Below are 23,293 nucleotides of genomic sequence, written 5' to 3'. Positions count from 1 at the left end.
ACATAAGTATTACATGTATATTTTTACTTAGAGAATATAAGTCTTCTGGATTTTAATATGTATACTGATATTTTATGTTAAATCTATAACTATAAAGCCATGTGTAGATAACAGTTTATCTGTAGGGAAGTGGTCCCTTTGGTAAAATTCATCATTTTTGTTAATACTCTCATCACTATGCTGGACCTTTTTATAGATTATTCTTAAGTGTAGTATTCAATATATGTAATAAATTACAAGATTCACTATTTCAGGTGTAGGTATTCCACTGGGATGTGGTTGATAAAAAGTATATAAAGCAACACCGTACAGTATTGCATTTTGAAATAATAGGACTTTTGCAACACTGTAACTAAATATAATGATGGTATGTTTTCAAATATATTGTGTCTATCCTTAAAAAGCCAAAAACCATTTTGAGGTAAAACAGGCTAAATGAAATTTCTTGAAAACAAATATGTATTGGCAAGCTTTCTAATTTGGGGTTGGGTTTGTGTTTTGTAGAGTTTATGCAAGAGCATTATGTATTTTTTTTACATCTTTATAAGGTGTTATTGAAGTACAATAACTGCACATATTTAATTACAATTTGATCAAATTTAACATCTTTATACACTGGTGAAACCATCACCACAGTCAAGATAAAGAATATGTCTGTCATCCCCCAAACTTTACTCAGAGCTCCTTTTGCAATCCCTCCCTCTTTGCTTCTAACCTCATCCCCAGCTAACCATTGACTTGCTTTTTTCCCCATCCTCTAGAACTGTATGTAAAAAGAATTGTGTGCCTAAGAATTGTTTTCTTTTTTTCCCTTTTGCCTAGTTGCATTCCATTATGTGGATGGATATGCCATAATTTGCTTATTCATTCATCTGCTGGACATTTGGGTTATTTCCAGTTCATGTCTATTACAAACGAAGCTGTCAGAAAATGAAAGCAAAACTGTTTTCCTTTTTCATGGGTAAATGCCTATAACTGGAAGGGCTAGGTTATATGGCATGAATATGCCATATACACATTTTATGGAGCTTCCAAAGTGGTAATACCATTTTCAGATCCCATCATCAGTGAATGAGAGTTCAGGTTGCTCAAAATCCTTGTCAGTGCTTGGTATGGCCAGTCTTTTAGTTTTAGCCAATCTAATGGATGAATAGTGTCACCTCATTTTGTGTTTAGTTTGCTTTTCTCCGAGGACTAATGATGCTTACATCTTTTCATGTACTTTTGGCCATTTGCTTATCTTTTGTGAAATGTCTAACACTTCTGTCTTTCTTTAATGGGTTCTTATTAAATTTACAGGAGTTCTTTCTATAATATATTTTGAACCCAAGTCCTTCATCTGATATTTTCTTGAGCAAATTTTGTTCCTAAATATGGCTTGCATTTTCATTTTTAGTGGTGTCTTTCCAAGAACAAAAGTCTTACATTTTGATGAAGTCTGATTTATCAATTTTAGCTTTAATGTTTTGTATTTTTTCATGTGTTCTATCTACAAAAACTGCCTACCTTAAGATACAAATATTTTCTCCTATGTTTTCTTTTTGTGGTTTTAGATTGTGCGTTTAGGTCTATGATTTGAGTCAGTTTTTGTGTTGAGTGTGAGGTAAGAATCATTGTACTTTTTTTTCAGTTTTGATTTCCAGTTGAACCAGCATCATTTGAAGAAAAAACTTTCTTCTCACCATTGCATTGCCTTGACACAGATGTCAAAAATCAACTAAACATGTACGTGTGCATTTATCTCTGGACACTGTTTCGTTCCATGGATCTCTGTCTCTTTGCCAATAATCCACATCCTTGATTACTGTAGCCTTATAGTAGATCTTGAAATTCGGTAAGGCAGATTCTCCAACTTTTAACTATCTAGGTCCTTTGTATTTCCAAATTTTAGAAATGTGTTGTCTATTTCTACCAAAAAAAAAAAAGCCAGATTAATTTTGTTTGAAATTATATTGAATCCAGTCTTGGGATAATTGTCATTTATGACTATGGTGCATCTCTTCATTTATTCATGTATAATTTAATACAGCAATGTTTTGTAGTTTTTAGTGTAGAGGTATTTCATATCTTTTCTTGGTTTTATTCCTAGGTATTCTTTTCCCCCCACTACTGTGAAAGGAATTATAAACATTTTATTATCAATTTTTTGCCAGTAATATGTCATTATAGAACTAACTTTTCATATTAATCTTCACATACACATTGCTGAATCTTTCATTAGATTGTGTAGGTTTTTATGGGTTCCTTGGTATTTTCTAAGTAAATAATCATTTCATGTGAATATTGACAATTTCACTTCCTTTTTGACTGTTATTCATTTATTTCTTTTCTTATGTAAATTCAGTGGCTAGGTCTTGTAGTAAAATGTTGAATAAGACTGTTGAAAGCAGACATTCTTGCCTCTTCCTTATCTTGTGAGGAAAAAATTAGGTCTTTAACTTTTTGCCTGTGATACTGGCTATTGGTTTTTCCTTAGATGCCTTTTATCAGTTTAATGAAGTTCCCTACTATTCCTGATTTGCTTTTTCTGAAATCATGAGGGGTGTTGAATTTTGTTAAATGCTCTTCTTTTTGCATTTATTGAAATGATATTTTTTTCTCCTTTATCAATAGGTGAATGACATTGATTTCTGCATGTTAAACCAACCTTGCATTCCTAGGAAATGCTTTCGTTGACCCTTGAACAACACAGATTTAAACTGTACAGCTTCACTTATACATGGATTTTTTTTCAACAAATAGGTACTGCAGTACAACATGGTTTGGGTTGGTTGAATCCGTGAATGCAGAACTTTGAATACAGAGGGCTGACTGTAAAGTTATACATGGAATTTCCACTATGCGGAGGGTCAGCATTCCTAACCTTCACATTGTTCAAGGGTCAACTGTGTATGATTAGATCAGTTTCGGTAACATTTTGTTAAGGATCTTTACATCTATATAAGGGATATTGAACTGTGATTCTTTTTTTTTTTTTTTTTTACAATATCTTTTTAAGATTTTGATACTAATGTTAAGTTGGCCTTGTAAAACAAAATTGGACAGTGATTCCAACTTCTTTATTTTCTGAACATATTTATGTAAGATTAGTGACTTGAAAAGTTTGCCAGAATTCACCAGTACAAACATTTTGATCTGGGGTTTTCTTTTAGAAAAGGTATTTGCTAATTTAATTTCATATATGTATTTCAGCTTTCTATTTGCCTGTGCCAATTTTGCTAAGTTGTATTTTTCGAGAAACTTGTCAGTGGCATGTAGTTGTCACATACTTTAGGATAATGTTGTTGTATTATCTTATACTTTTAAAGCTGTTGGATCTGTGTGACTCTTTTTTATTCCTGATATTGTTGATTTGTGTCTCCTCATTTTCTTGAACATCCCAGGTAGAGCTTTGTTAATTTTGTTGATCTTTTCAAATAACTAGCTGTTAGATTTTGTCTGTCTGTTTTATTGATTTCTGCTTTTTTTTACTATTTTTTCCGTCTCTCTTTGGGGTTTAATCTGTTTATTTTCTCAGCTTTTTATGGTAGACTCTTCGGTCATTAATTTTATTTTTTTACTTTCTAATACAAGCATTGAAAGTTATGTGTTTATCTCTAATCTTTTCTTTCACTCTATCCCACAACTTTTAGTATCTTGTATTTTTGTTATGTAGTTCAAAGTAATTTCTAATTATTTCATGGATTTGTGTTTTATCCATGAATTATTTTGAAGTGTGTTATTTAATTTACAGGTATGTAATGTTTTTCTAGATATCATTGTTTTCTAATTTAACTACATTATGGTCAGAGAATATACTCTGCCTTAATTTTGATTATTTTGATTAAGATATGATTATTTTGATTTGATTTGATTATTAGTCAATATATTTCTAATATTGACTGTGTTAATAAATCAGAATATGATCTTTCTTGGTGAATGTACCATGCACATTTGAAACTAATACATATTCTGAAGTTGTTAGATGAGTTCTATAAATGTTAATTAATCAAAGTAGTCAGTTGTGTCTTTGAGATCTGTGTCTTTGCTGAGTTTTTTTTTTTTTTTTTTTTTTTGAGGGGAGGAATCTAGTTTTTCTATGAGTTACTGAAAGAGGAAGTTTTTTCCCCCCAACCTATAAAGATGTTATTTTGCCATCAGGTCTCTGTGGTTTCAGATGAAAAATCTTCAATATTTTGACCCATTCCCCTGTGTATAATGGGGCATGTACATCTAGCTATTTTCAGTAATTCTTTCTTTATATTCTTTCACCAGTTTTATGATGTGTCTTAGTGTACTTTCCTTTGTGCTTGTGAATCACTGAGCTTCTTGAGTCTGTCAGTTTAGGTACTTGACTAAATTTGGAAAACTTTCAGGCATTATTTATTCAAAGAATTTTTTTTCACAAAAACTGCATCATCTCACTTGAATGTGGAATCTAAAAAAGTTGAATACATAGAAGAAGAGAGTAGAATGTTGGTTACCTGGGGTAGGGAGGTGGGGAAAACGGGGAGATATTGGTCAGAGTGTATAAAGTTGGAGTTATGTAGGATGAATGTGTCAAGATGTAACGTACCATATGGTACCTATAAGTAATAATTCTGTAGTGAATATTAGAAATTTGTAGTGTCTTTAGTAATAATTTCACTATGTATATGTACATCAAATCATCATCTTGCACACCTTAAATGTATACAATTTTTATTTAAAAATAAAATTTTCTTTTTTTCATCTCCTTTCAGTGGTCCAATTACATAGGTTAGATCTTTGGACATTGTTCCATAGGTCTCTGAGGCTCTTTTCGACTATTCATCCTTCTTTCACCCTGTTTTTCAGATTGGATAATTTCTGTTGATCTATCTCAAAGTACTTGCTTCTTTCTTGCATTATTTCTATACTGCTATTGAGTTCCCCCAGTAAGTTTTTCATTTTAAGTACTGAATTTTTCACTTCCAAAAATTTAATTTCTTAAATTATTTTTCTCTGTTGAATTCCTGTATTTTCATTATTTCAAGAGTGTTTTCCTTTACCCATGGAGCATAGTTTTAATAGCTGCTTAAAGTGTCTTTGATAGTTTCATCACCTAGATCATCTCATGCTTTGTTTTTTTGTTTTTGTTTTGTCTTTTCCCTTGAGAAAAGACATGTTCCTGGTTCTTTGCGTGATGAGTAGTTTTGGATTGTATTCTGGGTATTGTGAATATTCTGTTGTGTAGAGTCTATTGTATTATTCCTATCATAACCATCTGGAGAATAATGATGTTTATTTTAGCAGGCAGTTGAGCCGCTTAGATTCGGACTGTAAGTTGTGTCCCACTTTCTTTGGGAGGTAGTCGAGATCTTAATTCAGTCCTCTCAGCCTTGACTGTATGGGTTTGTATCTTTCTGGTGCATGTGCAATTCAGGGTTAGAATGAGACTTGTACAGAAGGCTCAAATCTCTGCTCAGCTACCAGAGCCTTTGATATCCTTATTTGAGACTTTCATGCATGCTTAGCTCAGGAATTAAGGTGATATTTGTTGATTAACAGAATTAAGGGATCCCTTTTTTTCACTTTCTCATCTCTGAGATTCTCCCCAAACTGGCCTGAAGGAGTTCATATTTCTGATTCTCCTTGCCAGAAAAACAAGGTTTGTCTGCTTGTGAAGCTGCCGTTGCTCAGTGCTTTGCAATTGGGGTCTACCCTTGGGGTCGGTCATACTGCACAAGAAAAAAACAAATGGGAAACATCACTGTGCAGGTCACTTTTCCAAATTTTTACTCTGTGATAATCTTCCAGCTTTTCAGAGTCCTTAGGTGGTCGGTGCGTGTGTGTGTAAAATTTAAAGTTTTTAGTTGTAATTAGCATGAGGAATGGATGACAGTGGGCTTACCTTACGACGATAGAATCAGAACCCATGTTGAATTTTTTTCCCAGGAAAATAATTCTGTATCAAGATATAGGATCTTTCTTTTAAAATTAGCCAAACTATGGTGACAAAGTTCTCTTCATGTGTAAGTTGTGTGGAGTAGAGCAGAAGTGATTGTCAAATTGTGTCCATTACACACACGAGCGCACACACATACACAATTTAAGAATATAGCTGCTGTTATATTTTAGTTTATGCGTTCCAACTATTCTTTGCATATACCGTTATTTCAAGGACATGGAAGACATTACTATTTTCCTCCTTCACTGGGTTATTAAAGATAAAATCGGTTATGTGTGTGAAGTGCTTAGAGCCGTCAGAATCAAGCTGTACATAAATTAAAGTGGTATTATTACTCTAATGCACAACAAATCCTTAGATATTGTTAAAACTTCTTAGGACCCATGCTTTGTGGTGATTTAAGTGTTTTAGTTAGACTTTAAGAATTAACATTGGTGACAATATTTCCTGTTGTGAAATGCATATAGTAGGTCAGTGACAACTTTTTAATGAAGGTAAGTTTATATAATGATAAAAAATATAAAAGTCAAAGGACAAGTTATTTCTGAATGATGTACATTTTGGAAATAGCACAGTCTTCTTTTTTTTTTTTTCATTTTTCAGAATCAGGCTGATGTGAATTGTGTGTTATATATTTCTACTTTTTGTTTTTTGGTAATGATTAAGTGACTCTTAAGGAAATGAAGAATGAGGGCAGCAAGGCCATTTTATGTAACAATGAAATTAAATTGTTTTTTAAAAAATAAAGGATGTGTGGACATGTGATAAAATATAAGATTTTCCATATGCTTAAGAAACCCTTCTGACCCTGAATTGGATTAACTTATTGAAATGGGGCTCGGATAAGGAGCACATTGGAGTTGAGGTGAAAGAATTTCCTCAGGGGCACCTTCCAAGCATTTATTAGTCTTTAGTCTTATTTGCTCCTTGAAACTGTGGGTATAAAAAAAGCAATTTTCTAAATTTATGTTATTTGTAAAATGCACTGTTGAGTTAGACATTTTGTTTTATGGCAACCAGAGTTTAAAAAATATTTACCTGGTTAATCTCTATTGTATCAAATACAGTACCTTGATGTTTTACACTTAAAAATTGAGGTATAATTTGCATTCAGTAAAATGCACAAATCTTGTGTAAAGCTCAGTGGCTTTCACAGATACATTTTTTAATACATATGTAACCCAGACCAAGATAGAAAATATTCCTATCATCCCTTAAACTTCTTTCATACATCTTCCTTTCAGTATCCTCCAGCCCCCAGCCAGAGTTAATCACTTTTTACCTTGGTCAGCACATATTAGTTGCCTGTTCTTAAGCTTCATATAAATAGAATCATACATAATGTTTTGAGATCCATATGTATTGTATATATCAGTAGTTCTTTACTTTGTTGAAGAGTACTCAGTTTTATCAATAGGCCCCAGTTTGATTACCCATTTTTCTCGTGCTGACTTGCTTCCATTTCGGGGCTATATAAATAAAAATACGTACATCTTCCTTGTGCTCATCTTTTTGTGAATTTAGTTTACATTTTTCGTATTATGTAAGTTCATTATAAATTATTTGAATATAGCAGTTTGTCTATTGAATCTCTTTTTCATGTCAACTTTTAGAAGATACTTTGCTATAAAAAAAAAATGGTCCCAAGATGTACAAGTTTACAGTAAGAGATTTTAACATTTTTGAGGCTATTTTCCCTTTTTCAGAACATAGATTGTCAATATTTGATTCTTCTGTACAGATTATAAGGAAAGATTAAAATTTGTAAATCTGTTAAATGCATTTGAAAATTAAAACATACCACATATATGAAATTCTCATTTTTTTCCATCAATTTATATGACTGTTTCTTCCCCCAAAGACCCACTACATAGTTCCGTATCTTTTCTCCAGTATGCTATTTCACTGTAGTATGTGATAAGCAGTTTGTGTCCCTCTCCCTGTGAGACCACAATCTCCTTGGAGACAAAGACCATCTGTATCTTACTCTTCCATCCCTAGCATCTAGCACTTTGCCTGGCACGTGGTAGGTACACATTATATGTTGAGTGAACTGAATAACTGCCTTTTGTCTGGGGTGTTTATTTGCGTTGCAGAAGTCATCTTTGCTATGGAAACATAACACACACTTAGCTTTAGCTCAGGAGTTTACTATTCCCTTTACGTCTTAAGTCTTTTGTTTAATACATGAGCTGACTTATCCCAGTTTCCTGTTTGTATAGAGTAGGCTTTTGATGAAAATGTGCACTACCAAAAACCTATAAAAGATTTCTGTTTTGTTTAAAAAGATTTCTGTTTTATTTAATAACATTATGTTAGACTTCACTGCTATGTCATTGAGAAAAACAACCTCATGTGGACATTCTGTATATATATGCACCCACATATATACATATATTACATACATTATATATACATATATTCCTAACTCACCTTTGCTTCTAGGGTATATATTAGTGCACGATATATTTAGTGCATAGAATACGTCATTTTATTTATCTTTTTTTAATATTGGCCAGAGACACAATATCTGTTTTTGACAAAAAACCTTGAAATTATGCATGATTTTCATTATACTGGGATTTCTATGTTGAGTCAAAGGTCATTATTCTAATCGTCTCAGACCCCTCTTTTTTTTTTCCCCCTAATAGGTCTTTGCAGTGCCCATCTGTCTGTGGTTCATGGTATAACCTTTTTTGATAGGAGCGGAGTGGCAGATGGGCAGCAGATGGGAGTTTTGCCCGGCATCTTGGTTCAGATCCTGGCACAGGCAGAAACTGTCAGGGACTGTCAGTTTGTCCTCACAGCTTGTGGGCTCCAGTCCTGTGTTTGGCATCACAACCAAGGGTCTGAACTGATGCAGAGCTGGACTAGCTATTGGTCCTTCTGACTAGTTAATGGTTAAAGACTAACAATAAGGGTAGGGGACACCCAGTGGGACTGTAAAAAGCACCTGAGAGAAAATGTCCTTTCTATTTCACTGTGTGCTGGATCCTCAGGACCCCAGAGTCAGCTCGTTCTCAAGACGGAAGTGGCAGAATGAGGAAAACAGTGTTCTCATATAGGTATTTACCTGTTTTCAAAATATAATTCTCAGAAGTCCTTGTTTCTGTTCAAAATCACATGAGGAAACGAGAAATATAGACAGTGTCTTGATCCTTAAACCAAATGTCTTTGTCTAAATTGTTGGACAACTTGTCATCTTCTGGAATTTCTAAGGATACTACATGATTAAAACTTGGACTAATGATAACATTTTGAATGCAGTAAGTGTAACTGCTTCTACCAAAGCATTAAAAGATAGTTCATGAGATTACTAGTCTCTCCAAGGGGAAAGAAGAAAGTCTTTTTTTAAAATTCTGAACTATCAGTGCATAACTCTTTTTTTTTTTTTTTTTAGTGTGTACATAAATTTGCTGCCTTACAAGTCACTCTCTTCATTTTAAATAGAAACCAGATTGGAGTAAACAGATGGGGCTGGGCAAATCCTCCTAATGGAGGGTAAGGCTTGGCAGTGACCAAGAATAAAAGGCAATAATGAGTCAAATTGTATGCTGAGCTCAGAGGGTTTTTTTTTTTTTTTTTTTATTGTTTAGTTTCTTTAGACTTAGAGCTTCACAATGATCATATTGTGCTCTTTCTCTGAGTCCCAAATTTGATAACACAAGAGAGTTTATGTAACGAATATGTGTCTACAGATCTCTAAATAAGTGTCCATCATAAGTGTAGAAAACTGTCACACTTTTTCTACTGAGCTATCACTAACTTATCACCCAGTATTAAAAGAGAAGCCTAGACTATTCCATTCCTTTCCTGTACTCTGAACTAAATTGAAATACTGTGCCCTGCTGGTTAATAGCATTTCTGTTCATGTAGTAGGTAGGTTATAACATGATTACACAATGTATTAATATGAATTGTTTACATTCAAATCTTGTGTTCTGGGAATCAGTGGTTGCTTATACATATGTGTTGTTCCCAATTATCTCAATAACATTGGGCTATGATGCTGAAATAAATGGTTTGCAGTAGTTCAAGAAATTCCTTCAACCTAATTTATACATTTGCAGTGTGAACCACCATAGGGCACTGGAAAATGTAGGTTATAACAGATTGTTGGGAGCTCAATTACCTAAACCTTGAGTAATCATCTATATTATAAAATGGATATACATTGTATACCATGTTCCATCAGGTATTTTATCATTTAAAATTTCTTCTCTCATAGCTTAATATATTTAAAGTAAGAAAAACTCTGTATTTATGTCATCTGAGGAGGTGAGGTTGTGTGTGTGTAATTATCTATAAGGTTACGTATTTGACAGACGACCAAGGTACCTTCATTTTGGAACCTTGGCACTTTATCTGGGGCTTCCTTGCAACTAACTCATTTATTCTTTACTTTCAAGGGAATCTTGAAATGGAAAAATCTTGTTACAGTGCTGCCTAGGATGGCCTAAGGACTGTGTTACACCTCAGCTAACTCTAAATGTACCTTAATGTGGATCTTGCTAACATGATTTCAGGTGAGGTGTGGGCAGGATCTAATTAGTTATAAATCTGTAAATGCTTGAACAGAGGCTTAGCTTGAAATTCTCCATCTGACCGATAGCATTGCAACACTCTAATCCCAGAAAGCTCTCTTATAATGAACTCCCATTAGCCACGGAGTTCAGGCAAAGTCATGAACTTGAGGAAACCAAGCAGTCCCTGTGACTTAACCAGTTAGATGGAAGCTCTGCTTTGCCAGTGTGCTGTCTGCTTCCCCCAGATTTGTTCTTGCTTTGGGAAGGCAGCTCTCAAAAGAAAGGTTACAACCACAATGAGTAGTTCTATAGAGATTAAGGTATCTTACATAGAATGTCTTCCATAAACAGCTAATTTCTTATATTTAATCATCCTTTAGATTGTATCGTGTTTATGGATTTCGAAGGGCTTTACTCATTCTTTACCTCTTTAGATGTTTTAATAACCCCCATTAGGCAATTAGAGAAGAAATCTAAATAACCAAGAAAATAAATCAAAGTTCAGCATCCAGTTTGGTTAATTATTGCCTTTTGGTCATAGCCGTTGTCACTGGATATATAATGACAAACAATAAAAAAGTCCTTACTGGCAAGAAACTTATGTTCTAATAGGCAATGCAGATAATAAATAAACATATGCTAGAATGTCAAAGCTCAATAAAGAAGTGTTATCACAAATACTAAGGCAGGTGAAAGTGTCAGAAAGAGAGGGAGATGCTACTTTATGTAGGGTGGTCAGAGAAAGTCCATAATTTTGTGTGCGTGTAGATGTATTTTTTTCACATTTAGCTTTTTTTTTTTTTACTAAGATATAATTTACAGATTCACAGATTGAGAATTGCACAAATCTTATTCACATAGTTTGAGTTTTGGTAAATGTATGCACCCATATAACCATTACCCTATCAATATATGGAACATTTCTATCACCAGAAAAAGATTGCTCCTGCCCTCTCCTAGACAGTCCCGTCATCATCGTTCCCCAAGGCAACCACTCTTCCGCAATTTCACCATCAGTTAGTTTTGCCTATTCTGGAGCTTTGTGTAAGTAGAGAATCCTACAGTTTGTAGTCCTCTGTGGCTGGATTCTTTCCTCCTCTTAAGATTTGTGATGTTCATCTGTGTTATTGCTTTATTGAGCTCATTCTTTTTTATTGTGTTCCGTTATCTGGACATATCACAATTTGTTTATCCTTTCTGCTGATAAGCATTTGTATTGTTTCCAGTTTGGGGCCATTTATAAACCTGTTAGGAACATTTTTGTGTCAGATTTTTATGTATATGTTGACATTTCTCTCAGGTAAACACCAAAAGGTAGGTGTATGATTTTATAAGTAATTTCCATGCCGATTTCCGGAGAGGTTGTACCATTTTACCCTCCCATCAGTAACGTAAGAGTTCTGTTTTTGTTTTTTTTTTTTCCACATCCTCATCAACATTTGGTGGTCAGTCTTTTAAATTTTAGCCATTTGAGTGGGTGTCTAGTGCTGTCTCGTGTGGTTTTAATTTGCATTTCCGTAATGACTAATGATGGTGAGCACTGTTTCATGTGCTTATTGGCTATTCATATATATTTTTTTGTGACTTGCCTATTCAAGTCTTTTGCCCATTAAATTGAGTCGTTTGTCTTTTTATTATTGAATTGTAGGAGTTAGATAGAAGTCCTTTGTCAGATGTCTTGCAAACATTTTCTCCCAGTCTGTAGCTTTACCTACTTACTTCCCTAATGTTTTTCTAAGAGCAAACATTTTAATTTTGATAATGTCCACTTTTATAATTTTTTCTTTGTTAGTATTTTCTTCTGTCTAAGAAGTTTTTGCCTTCCCCAGTATCACAAAGATACTCTCCTGTGGTTTTCTGAAAAGGTATATGGTTTAATTTTGATGTTTAGATCTGTGATAATCTAGGATACATTTTTGTGTATAATGCAAGGTTTCATCCCCCTCACCCCAAATGATCAATCAATTATTCTAGTATCACTAGTTGAGAATATTTATTTCTTTAAGATTTTCTTATAGAAATGCTTTGGGGCCTTGGTTGGAAACGCATATTTTGGGCTTTATATTTAGGATGTAGAAAGGTGAAAAGAGCAATGTTCCTGCCTTTACAACAACAAAATGGTAGAAAATTTGCAAATACATAACTTTCCTTGAACTCATGGGAGAGTTGAGGTCTCAAAGAAATGAACTAACCTAAGAGCTAACTTAAAGTCCAAGGAGAAATGAGATGCAATCACTTGCTTACCAGAGGCAGATGTGTAAGGACAGTGGTAAGAATTCAATGAAAAATTTTTAACAAATTGCCAAAAGCCAACTGTGGAAAGGCAAGAGAAGGTAAAACTACAGGGGACTGCAGATATGAGAGGAATTTGCAGCCATTCCAGGCTCTTCTACTCATGCATAGGATATGCATAAAAAAGAGAGGTCAAACGTCCAGAGAAATCATTCTTGTGAGCAGGCCTGGCAGAGTGGACCAGCTACAGTTGGGGGAAAGCCAGCAAGTCCTGCTGTATCATTCTCTTCTCTCTCCTATGGAATGAAAGCCTTAAACGGTGTGGCAAAGAGCAATAAACTTTTGTCCTTAGGGCACTGGTGAAAGCTCATTGCAGCTAGAAGACCATATAGGAAAAAAACATCTATCCCTGAGTAAGGTCCAGGAATACATCTTGGGGCCAGACTTAGAGGTTCTAGTGGAGCAGGACCCAGGAGAAGGTCCCATTTCCAAGACCCAGGGACTCAGTGTCTGCCCAATTAATCAGAACAACAGAATACATCCCAGCCTCTGCCACCTGGCCAACAAGTGTGGAGTGGCTAATACTAGTGGGATTCCCAATTTGCAGATGGGAAACTAGGGGCAGAGAAATTAAATGAGTTGCCCCCAAATCTCACAGAAAGTAGAAAAACTGAGCTTTGAGACAAGATAGTCTGGCTCCAAAGTCTACTATGCAATACTGCGGAAGCAAGAGTAGGAATATTGAGAGGAATAAAGCACATCAGAAGAGTGGGCTGTTCCAAGAACAGAGGGCAGTGCTCAAGGGAACAGAGAGTTTTAAGAAAGAGGTGCAATCAACAAGACCAGATTTAACAGAGCTGTCAAACCAGGTGAGGGATTAAAAGTGTCCATTGGGCTAATCAATTTGGAAAATTATCTGTAACTTTAGCAGTAAGTGGTTTCACTAGAACGGTGAAGATTGAAACCAGAATCCATTGGATTCATAAATGAATAAGGGGTGAAGAAGATGGGTTAGTAAAAATATTCCACTTCCTCTGAGAGTTTGGATAAGAAGACAAGGATTGGCACGTAGGTAGCGAGTGACCTGGGAACAGGTGTGGTTTTTAAGGATAAGAGTGATTTGAGCTTGTTTACAAGACAAGGCGGAGAAGACAGAATGGGAGCATTTGTCGTCATAAGAAAGAAAAATAGACCAGAGAAAAAGAAAAGAAAAATAAGGTGATGTCAGGAGGTTTGTTGATGTATCTGGGATATGTATTGAGGAAGTTTTCTGTGAATACAAATCCTTTATGTACAGTATTAAAAGATACATAATTTGCACAATTTCAGTATATTCCTTATGTCGGATAAAAACTTATCCATACTTAGAGACACACACATTAATCTTGTATATCTTCCTTGTAATTTTTTTTGAATGAGTTAGCCAGGAAAAAGTTGTTTCATCTTCACTGATGTGTGTTGATATGCACTCTGTCAGAATACAGCTTTTTGGTAATGGTGCAATAAACAACTGTCACTCTGATGTAGTAATATATAGCAGACACAATAACTCAATCATTCCCTGTTACTTGATACAATGGAAAATGGCTTATAAAAAAGAGAGCCCAAGGAATCTGGTTGAAACTCCAGGTAGCGTGAGTTTTAGGGTCTTTGAGGGCAAGGACTGTAAACTTCCGTGTCTTGATCATCATGCCTAGTATAGTAGATGTCTCAAAATGTCAAATGTATTAAAAGTGAGTACACATTTATGTAAGTCTGTTATCAGCATTTTAAAGCATATGGCTAAACATTTTAAATCCTGTATCTGACAACTTGTAGAATCTCTAGAAGTTGTGGAATTTCAACTAGAGCCGTGAAGTTTCAGTTGAGCTTAGACATTTAGTCATGATAGCCAGTTACTCTGGTGAATCTAGAAGGCGTTCCACCTGGCAGAAGCACTGGAAACACTCTCTCTTACGCTTCTGAATCCTTGACTGTGTGGATAAGATTGTGTGGTCAGGTCCATTTCTGTAATATCCATCTTATTCTAAATATTCACTCCTTCCAATAATACAAATACAGTACATTTGTTATTTTTTAATTGCATTGCTTTTTTACTCCAAACATGAGATGAATTTATTTATATCTATATCTTAAGTATTAACACATATTAATGAAAAAGTAAAGTTTTCATTTGGAAATTGAATTGTCATTGGGAACTTTAGGTTGGCTGTCACAGTGGGTCACATGGAAGAACTTGGCCAAGTTGTTCAGTCATATTTAGCCAAGTTTTCTGCATATGTTTGCCAGATGCAAAAGCCAGTTTATTGCCTGAGGGCACGGAAACCTGGAGGAAAGGCTTGGAAATTGTGCCATTTAATCCATTGGGTGTCTGTCTTCTTGCTTAGATTTTGCCTGGAGAGCTTTGATTGTACCGGTAGAATATAAATAGAAGCATGATGCTTGTCTTTGCCTTTCATCAGGCACACAGTTTTATAGAATGCTCTTGTCAAGCATTATTGGGAACACAGGTACAAAATAAATTTTAAAGATGAGCTTTGTGGTGAAAACTACAGTTCTAGGTATGAATGGTTGACAAATGAGTGAATTAACAAACACAGTCTGTTTATTTAAGGGGTCTCAATTCCTTGTGGATGTTAATCACTTACAATGGGACACCATGAAAATATTTGTATTCATATGAAGTTAGACCCACATGTAACATATTTTAGAAATTTTGACAAATCAATCACACAATTAAAGGGCATATATTTATAGCTGATTCAAACCCCAGCTGAATAGAGATGTCAAAGCGTTGAGCATATTGGACGTTTACGCGTGAATAAACAAGGTGGCAGACCTTGTTTTCAGGCAGCTCTATTTTTTTGCCTTTCCATGTTTTTTGGTGGTTCTTCAGTTTGCAGTTTTCAGGGTATTTTTTCATATTTACATTAGCATGTTATTAGCATATGTAATTTTATAGTGGGATATGTAAATACTCCCCTTTCACACAAGAGGCAAATGGGTGTGGGGTTTTTTTGTTGTTAGGAAGGTGTTTTTTTTTATTTATTTATTTTTAACATCTTTATTGGAGTATAATTGCTTTACAGTGGTGTGTTAGTTTCTGCTTTATAACAAAGTAAACGAACTATACATATACATATATCCCCATATCCCCTCCCTCTTGCGTCTCCCTCCCATCCTCCCTATCCCACCCCTCTAGGTGGAGACAAAGCACCGAGCTGATCTCCCTGTGCTATGTGGCTGCTTCCCATTAGCTATCTATTTCACATTTGGTAGTGTATTTAAGTCCATGCACTCTCTCACTTCATCCCAGCTTACCCTTCCCCCTCCCCCTCCCTGTGTCCTCAAGTCCATTCTCTACATCTGTGTCTTTATTCCTGTCCTGCCCCTAGGTTCTTCAGAACCATTTTTTTTTTCTTTAGATTCCATAGATATGTGTTAGCATACGGTATTTGTTTTTGTCTTTCTGACTTACTTCACTCTGTATGACAGACAAGTGAGGTCCATCAACCTCACTACAAATAACTCAATTTCGTTTCATTTTATGGCTGGGTAATATTCCATTGTATATATGTGCCACATCTTCTTCATCCATTCATCTGTCGATGGACACTTAGGTTGCTTCCATGTCCTGGCTGTTGTAAATAGTGCTACAATGAACATTGTGGTACATGACTCTTTCTGAATGATGGTTTTCTCAGGGTATATGCCAGTAGTGGGATTGCTGGGTCGTATGGTAGTTCTATTTTTAGTTTTTTAAGGAACCTCCATACTGTTCTCCATAGGGGCTGTATCAATTTACATTCCCACCAACAGTGCAAGAGGGTTCCCTTTTCTCCACACCCTCTCCAGCATTTATTGTTTGTAGATATTTTTGATGACGGCCATTGTGAGTGGTGTGAGGTGATACCTCATTGTAGTTTTGATTTGCATTCCTCTAATGATCAGTGATGTTGAGCATCCTTTCATGTGTTTGTTGGCAATGTGTATATCTTCTTTGGAGAAATGTCTATTTAGGTCTTCTGCCCATTTTTGGATTGGGTTGTTTTTTGATATTGAGCTGCATGAGCTGCTTGTAAATGTTGGAGATTAATCCTTTGTCAGTTGCTTCATTTGCAAATATTTTCTCCCATTCTGAGGGTTGTCTTTTCGTCTTGTTTATGGTTTCGTTTGCCATGCAAAAGCTTTTAAGTTTCATTAGGTCCCATTTGTTGATTTTTGTTTTTATTTCCATTTCTCTAGGAGGTGGGTCAAAAAGGATCTTGCTGTGATATATGTCATAGAGTGTTCTGCCTATGTTTTCCTCTAAGAGTTTGATAGTGTCTGTCCTTAAATTTAGGTCTTTAATCCATTTTGAGTTTATTTATGTGATGGTGTTAGGGAGTGTTCTAATTTCATGTAGCTGTCCAGTTTTCCCAGCACCACTTATTGAAGAGGCTGTCTTTACTCCATTGTATATTCTTGCCTCCTTTACCAAAAATAAGGTGACCATATGTGCATGGGTTTATCTCTGGGCTTTCTATCCTGTTCCATTGTTCTATATTTCTGTTTTTGTGCCAGTACCATACTGTCTTGATTACTGTACCTTTGTAGTATAGGCTGAAGTCCGGGAGCCTGATTCCTCCATCTCTGTTTTTCTTTCTCAAGATTGCTTTGGCTATTTGGGGTCTTCTGTGTTTCTATACAAATAGTGAAATATTTTGTTCTAGTTCTGTGAAAAATGCCATTGGTAGTTTGATAGGGATTGCATTGAATCTGTAGATTGCTTTGGGTAGTATAGTCATTTTCAGTGTTGATTCTTCCAGTACAAGAACATGGTATATCTCTCCATCTGTTTGTATCATCTTTAATTTCTTTCCTCAGTGTCTTACAGTTTTCTGCATACAGGTCTTTTGTCTCCTTAGGTAGGTTTATTCCTAGGTATTTTATTCTTTTTGTTGCAGTGGTAAATGGGAGTGTTTCCTTAATTTCTCTTTCAGGTTTTTTGTCATTAGTGTGTAGGAATGCAAGAGATTTCTGTGCATTAATTTTGTATCCTGCTACTTCGTTGATGAGCTCTAGTAGTTTTCTGTTAGCATCTTTACGATTCTCTATGTATAGTATCATGTCATCTGCAGACAGTGACAGTTTTACTTCTTCTTTTCCGATTTAGATTCTTTTATTTCTTCTTCTTGTCTGATTGTTATGGCTAAAACTTCCAAAACTATGTTGAATAGTAGTGGTGAGAGTGGACAACCTTGTCTTGTTCCTGCTCTTAGTGGAAATGGTTTCAGTTTTTCACCATTGAGAACGATGTTGGCTGTGGGTTTGTCATATATGGCCTTTATTATGTTGAGGTAAGTTCCCTCTATGCCTACTTTCTGGAGGATTTTTATCATAAATGGGTGTTGAATTTTGCCAAAAGCTTTTTCTGCATCTATTGAGATGATCATATGGTTTTTATTGTTCAATTTGTTAATATGGTTTATCACATTGATTTGCGTATATTGAAGAATCCTTGCATTCCTGGGATAAACCCCTCTTGATCACGGTGTATGATGCTCTTAATGTGCTGTTGTATTCTGTTTGCTAGTATTTTGTTGAGGATTTTTGCATCTGTGTTCATCAGTGATATTGGTTTCTGGTAGTTTTCTTTCTTTGTGACATCTTTGTCTGGTTTTGGTGTCAGGGTGATGGTGGCCTTGTAGAATGAGTTTGGGAGTGTTCCTCCCTCTGCTATATTTTAGAAGAGTTTGAGAAGGATAGGTGTTAGCTTTTCTCTAAATGTTTCATAGAATTCGCCTGTGAAGCCATCTAATCCTGGGCTTTTGCTTGTTGAAAGATTTTTAATCACAGTCTCAATTTCAGCTTGCGATTGGTCTGTTTATATTATCTATTTCTTCCTGGTTCAGTCTCAGAAGGTTGTGCTTTTCTAAGAATTTGTCCATTTCTTCCAGGATGTCCATTTTATTGGCATATAGTTGCTTGTAGTAATCTCTCATGATCCTTTGTATTTCTGCAGTGTTAGTTGTTATTTCTCCTTTTTCATTTCTAATTCTATTGATTTGAGTCTTCTCCCTTTTTTTCTTGATGAGTCTGACTAATGGTCTGTCATTTTGTCTTCTCAAAGAACCAGCTTTTAGTTTTATTGATCTTTGCTATTGTTTCCTTCATCTCTTTTTTCATTTATTTCTGCTCTGATCTTTATGATTTCTTCCCTTCTGCTAACTTTGGCGTTTTTGGTTCTTCTTCCTCTAATTGCTTTAGGTGCAAGGTTAGGTTGTTTATTTGAGGTGTTTCTTGTTTCTTGAGGTAGGGTTGTATTGCTATAAACTTCCCTCTTAGAACTGCTTTTGCTGCATCCCATAGGTTTTGGGTCACTGTGTTTTCATTGTCATTTGTTTCTAGGTATTTTTTGATTTCCTCTTTGATTTCTTCAGTGATCTCTTGGTTATTAAGTAGTGTATTGTTTAGCCTCCATGTGTTTGTATTTTTACAGATTTTTTCCTGTAATTGATATCTAGTCCCATACTGTTGTGGTCGGAAAAGATACTTGATCCAAATTCAATTTTCTTAAGTTTACCAAGGCTTGATTTGTGACCCAAGGTATGATCTATCCTGGAGAATGTTCCATGAGCACTTGAGAAGAATGTGTATTCTGTTGTTTTTGGATGGAATGTCCTATAAATATCAATTAGGTCCATCTTGTTTAATGTATCATTTAAAGCTTGTGTTTCCTTATTTATTTTCGTTTTGGATGATCTGTCCATTAGTGAAAGTGGGGTGTTTAAAGTCCCTGACTATGATTGTGTTACTGTCAATTTCCCCTTTTATGGCTGTTAGCATTTGCCTTATGTATTGAGGTGCTCCTATGTTGGGTGCATAAATATTTACAATTGTTACATCTTCTTCTTGGATTGATCCCTTGGTCATTATGTAGTGTCCTTCTTTGTCTCTTGTAATAGTCTTTATTTTAAAGTCTATTTTTTCTGTTTTGAGAATTGCTACTCCAGCTTTCTTTGATTTCCATTTGCATGGAATACCTTTTTCCATCCCCTCACTTTCAGTCTGTATGTGTCCCTAGGTCTGAAGTGGGCCTCTTGTAGACAGCATGTATACGGGCCTTGTTTTTGTATCCATTCAGCCAGTCTATATCTTTTGGTGGGAGCATTTAATCCATTTACATTTAAGGTAATTATCGATATGTTTGTTCCTATTACCATTTTGTTAATTGTTTTGGGTTTGTTATTGTAGGTCTTTTCCTTGTCTTGTATTTCCTGTCTAGAGAAGTTCCTTTAGCATTTGTTGTAAAGCTGGTTTGGTGGTGCTGAATTCTCTTAGCTTTTGCTTGTCTGTAAAGCTTTTAATTTCTCCATCAAATCTGAATGAGATCCTTGCTGGGTTGAGTAATCTTGGTGGTAGGCTTTTCCCCTTCATCACTTTAAATATGTCCTGCCACTCCCTTCTGGCTTGCAGAGTTTCTGCTGAAAGATCATTTGTTAACCTTATGGGGATTCCCTTGTGTGTTATTTGTTGTTTTTCCCTTGCTGCTTTTAATATTTTTTCTTTGTATTTAATTTTTTTTTTTTGTATTTAATTTTTGATAGTTTGATTAATATGTGTCTTGGCATGTTTCTCCTTGGATTTATCCTGTATGGGACTCTCTGTGCTTCCTGGACTTGATTGACTATTTCCTTTCCCATATTAGGGAAGTTTTCAACTATCATCTCTTCCAGTATTTTCTCAGTCCCTTCCTTTTTCTCTTCTGTTTCTGGACCTCTGTAATTCAAATGTTGGTGCCTTTAATGCTGTCCCAGAAGTCTCTGAGACTGTCCTCAATTCTTTTCATTCCTTTTTCTTTATCTGCTCTGTGGTAGTTATTTCCACTATTTTATCTTACAGGTCCCTTTTCCGTTCTTTTGCCTCAGTTATTCTGCTATTGATTCATTCTAGAGAATTTTTAATTTCAGTTATGTTGTTCATCATTGTTTGTTTGCTCTTTAGTTCTTCTGGGTCCTTGTTAAATGTTTCTTATATTTCCTCCATTCTATTTCAAAGATTTTGGATCATATTTACTATTATTAATCTGAATTCTTTTTCAGGTAGACTGCCTATTTCCTCTTCATTTGTTTGGTTTGGTGGGTTTTCACCTTGCTCCTTCATCTGCTGTGTGTTTCTGTGTCTTCTCATTTTGCTTAACTTACTGTGTTTGTGGCCTCCTTTTTGCAGGCTGCAGGTTCGTAGTTTCCATTGTTTTTGGTGTCTGCCCCCAGTGGCTAAGGTTCGTTCAGTGGGTTGTGTAGGCTTCCTGGTGGAGAGGACTAGTGCCTGTGTTCTGGTGGATGAGGCTGGGTCTTGTCTTTCTGGTGGGCAGGACCGCATCTGGTGGTGTGTTTTGTGGTGTCTGTGACCTTACTATGCTTTTAGGCAGCCTCTCTGCTAATGGGTGGGGTTGTGTTCCTGTCTTGCTAGTTGTTTGGCATAGGGTGTCCAGCCCTATAGCTTGCTGGTCGTTGAGTGGAGCTGGGTCTTAGCATTGAGATGGAGATCTCTGGGAGAGCTTTCGCTGTTTGATGTTACATGGAGCTGGGAGGTCTCTGGTGGACCAATATGCTGAACTCGGCTGTCCCACCTCAGAGGCACAGGCCTGACACCCGGCTGGATCACCAAGACCCTGTCATCCGCGTGGCTCAGAAGAAAAGTGAGAAAAAGGGAAAGAAAGAAAAATATAAAATAAAAAGAAATAAAGTTATTAAAATAAAAATATAAAAAAGAGAAAGAAGGAAGAGAGCAACCAAACCAATAAACAAATCTACCAATTATAACAAGCTCTAAAAGGTGTACTAAAAAAAACAAAAACGCGGCTGGCGGAACCTTAGGACAAATGGTAAAAGTAAAGCTTATACAGACAAAATGACACAAAGAAGCATACACATACACACTCACAAAAAGAGAAAAAGGGAAAAAAAAGTATATATAAAAAAAAGAGGAAAAGAGCAACCAAATCAATAAACAAATCTACCAATGATAATAAACTCTAAATACTAGACGACGATCAACATAAAACTAGTAACAAATTAGATGCAGGAAGCAAACCCCAAGTCTACAGTTGCTCCCAAAGTCAACTACCTCAATTTTGGGATGATTCCTTGTCTATTCAGGTGTTCCACAGATGCAGGGTACATCAAGTTGATTGTGGAGATTTAATTCGCTGCTCCTCCGGCTGCTGGGAGAGATTTCCCTTTCTCTTCTTTGTTCGCATGGCTCCTGGGGTTCAGCTTTGGGTTTGGCCCCGCCTCTGCGTGTAGGTCACCTGAGGGCATTTGTTCTTTTCTCAGACAGGATGGGGTTAAAGGAACAGCTGCTTCGGGGGCTCTGGCTCACTCAGGTCCGGGGGAGGGACGGGTATGGACGTGGGGCGAGCCTGCAGCAGCAGAGGCTGGTGGGATGTTGCACCAGCCTGAGGCGTGCCGTGTGTTCTCCTGGGGAAGTTGTCCCCGGATCAAGGGACCCTGGCAGTGGCGGGCGGCACAGGCTTCCAGGAGGGGCAGTGTGGATAGTGACCTGTGCTCGCACACAGGCTTCTTGGTGGCGGCAGCAGCAGCCTTAGCATCTCATGCCCGTCTCTGGGGTCCGCGCTGACAGCCGCGGCTCGCGCCTGTCTCTGGAGCTCCTTTAAGTGGTGCTCTTAATCCCCTCTCCTCGTGCACCAGGAAACAAAGAGGGAAGAAAAAGTCTCTTGCCTCTTCGGCAGCTCCAGACTTTTCCCAGACTCGCTCCCAGCTAGCTGTGGCGCACTAGCCCCCTTCAGGCTGTGTTCACGCCGCCAACCCCAGCCCTCTCCCTGGGATCCGACTGAAGCCCGAGCCTCAGCTCCCAGCCCCGCCCGCCCCGGCGGCTGAGCAGACAAGCCTCTCGGGCTGGTGAGTGCTGGTCGGCACCTCTCCTCTGTGCGGGAATCTCTCCGCTTTGCCCTCTGCACCCCTGTGGCTGCGCTCTCCTCCGTGGCTCTGAAGCTTCCCCCCTCCGCCACCCGCAGTCTCCGCCCGCGAAGGGGCTTCCTAGTGCGTGGAAACCTTTCCTCCTTCACAGCTCCCTCCCACTGGTGCGGGTCCCATCCTATTCTTTGTCTCTGTTTTTTCTTTTCTCTTTTGCCCTCCCCAGGTACGTGGGGAGTTTCTTGCCTTTTGGGAGGTCTGAGGTCTTCTGCCAGCGTTCAGTAGGTGTTCTGTAGGAGTTGTTCCACATGTAGATGTTTTTCTGATGTATTTGTGGGGAGGAAGGTGGTCTTCACGTCTTACTCCTCCGCCATCTTGAAGGTCTCTGGGTGTGGGTTTTTAATTTTCCTTACTGAGATATCTCCAGACTACTTAGTATTTTGCGAGTAACTGTATTTTTTCTTTTTAATTGTAATTAATAGTTTTAATTAAGTGATGCAGCAGCCTAGTCAGTTCCATTTTTAAGTCAAGCATGTTAATATTTCAGGGCAGGTGTCTGAGTTCCAGGATTTGGAAGAACAGAATTCTGACGCATTTGTTACTTTTCCCTTCACCACATTTGGCATTTGAATACTCTTTATGTATCAAAGGAAATCTCACATTATCCTCATAAAACCTTCACATAACTGGACACCTAAACACTTATT

General features: G+C 36.7%; 1 protein-coding gene across 2 annotated transcripts in view; it reads left to right on the top strand.

The window, feature by feature from the left end:
- The window catches only part of HDGFL1 (HDGF like 1), a 740,887-nt gene that overhangs the window by 350,948 nt on the left and 366,646 nt on the right, over nt 1-23,293 (top strand). The window contains exon 7 of one of the 2 annotated variants that reach the window (XM_082346425.1): nt 1,631-11,478. The exons of the other annotated variant lie outside the window; for it this stretch is intronic. The gene's annotated coding sequence lies outside the window, so the exon portion shown is untranslated. The remainder of the gene's footprint in view (nt 1-1,630; nt 11,479-23,293) is intronic. 2 annotated transcript variants of the gene reach the window in all.

This window comes from Balaenoptera borealis (assembly GCF_965194805.1).
Source record: "Balaenoptera borealis genome assembly, chromosome: 12".
Lineage (NCBI taxonomy): Eukaryota > Metazoa > Chordata > Mammalia > Artiodactyla > Balaenopteridae > Balaenoptera > Balaenoptera borealis.
Note: the sequence above shows the minus strand (reverse complement) of the source record. Positions and strands in the feature narration are given on the sequence as shown.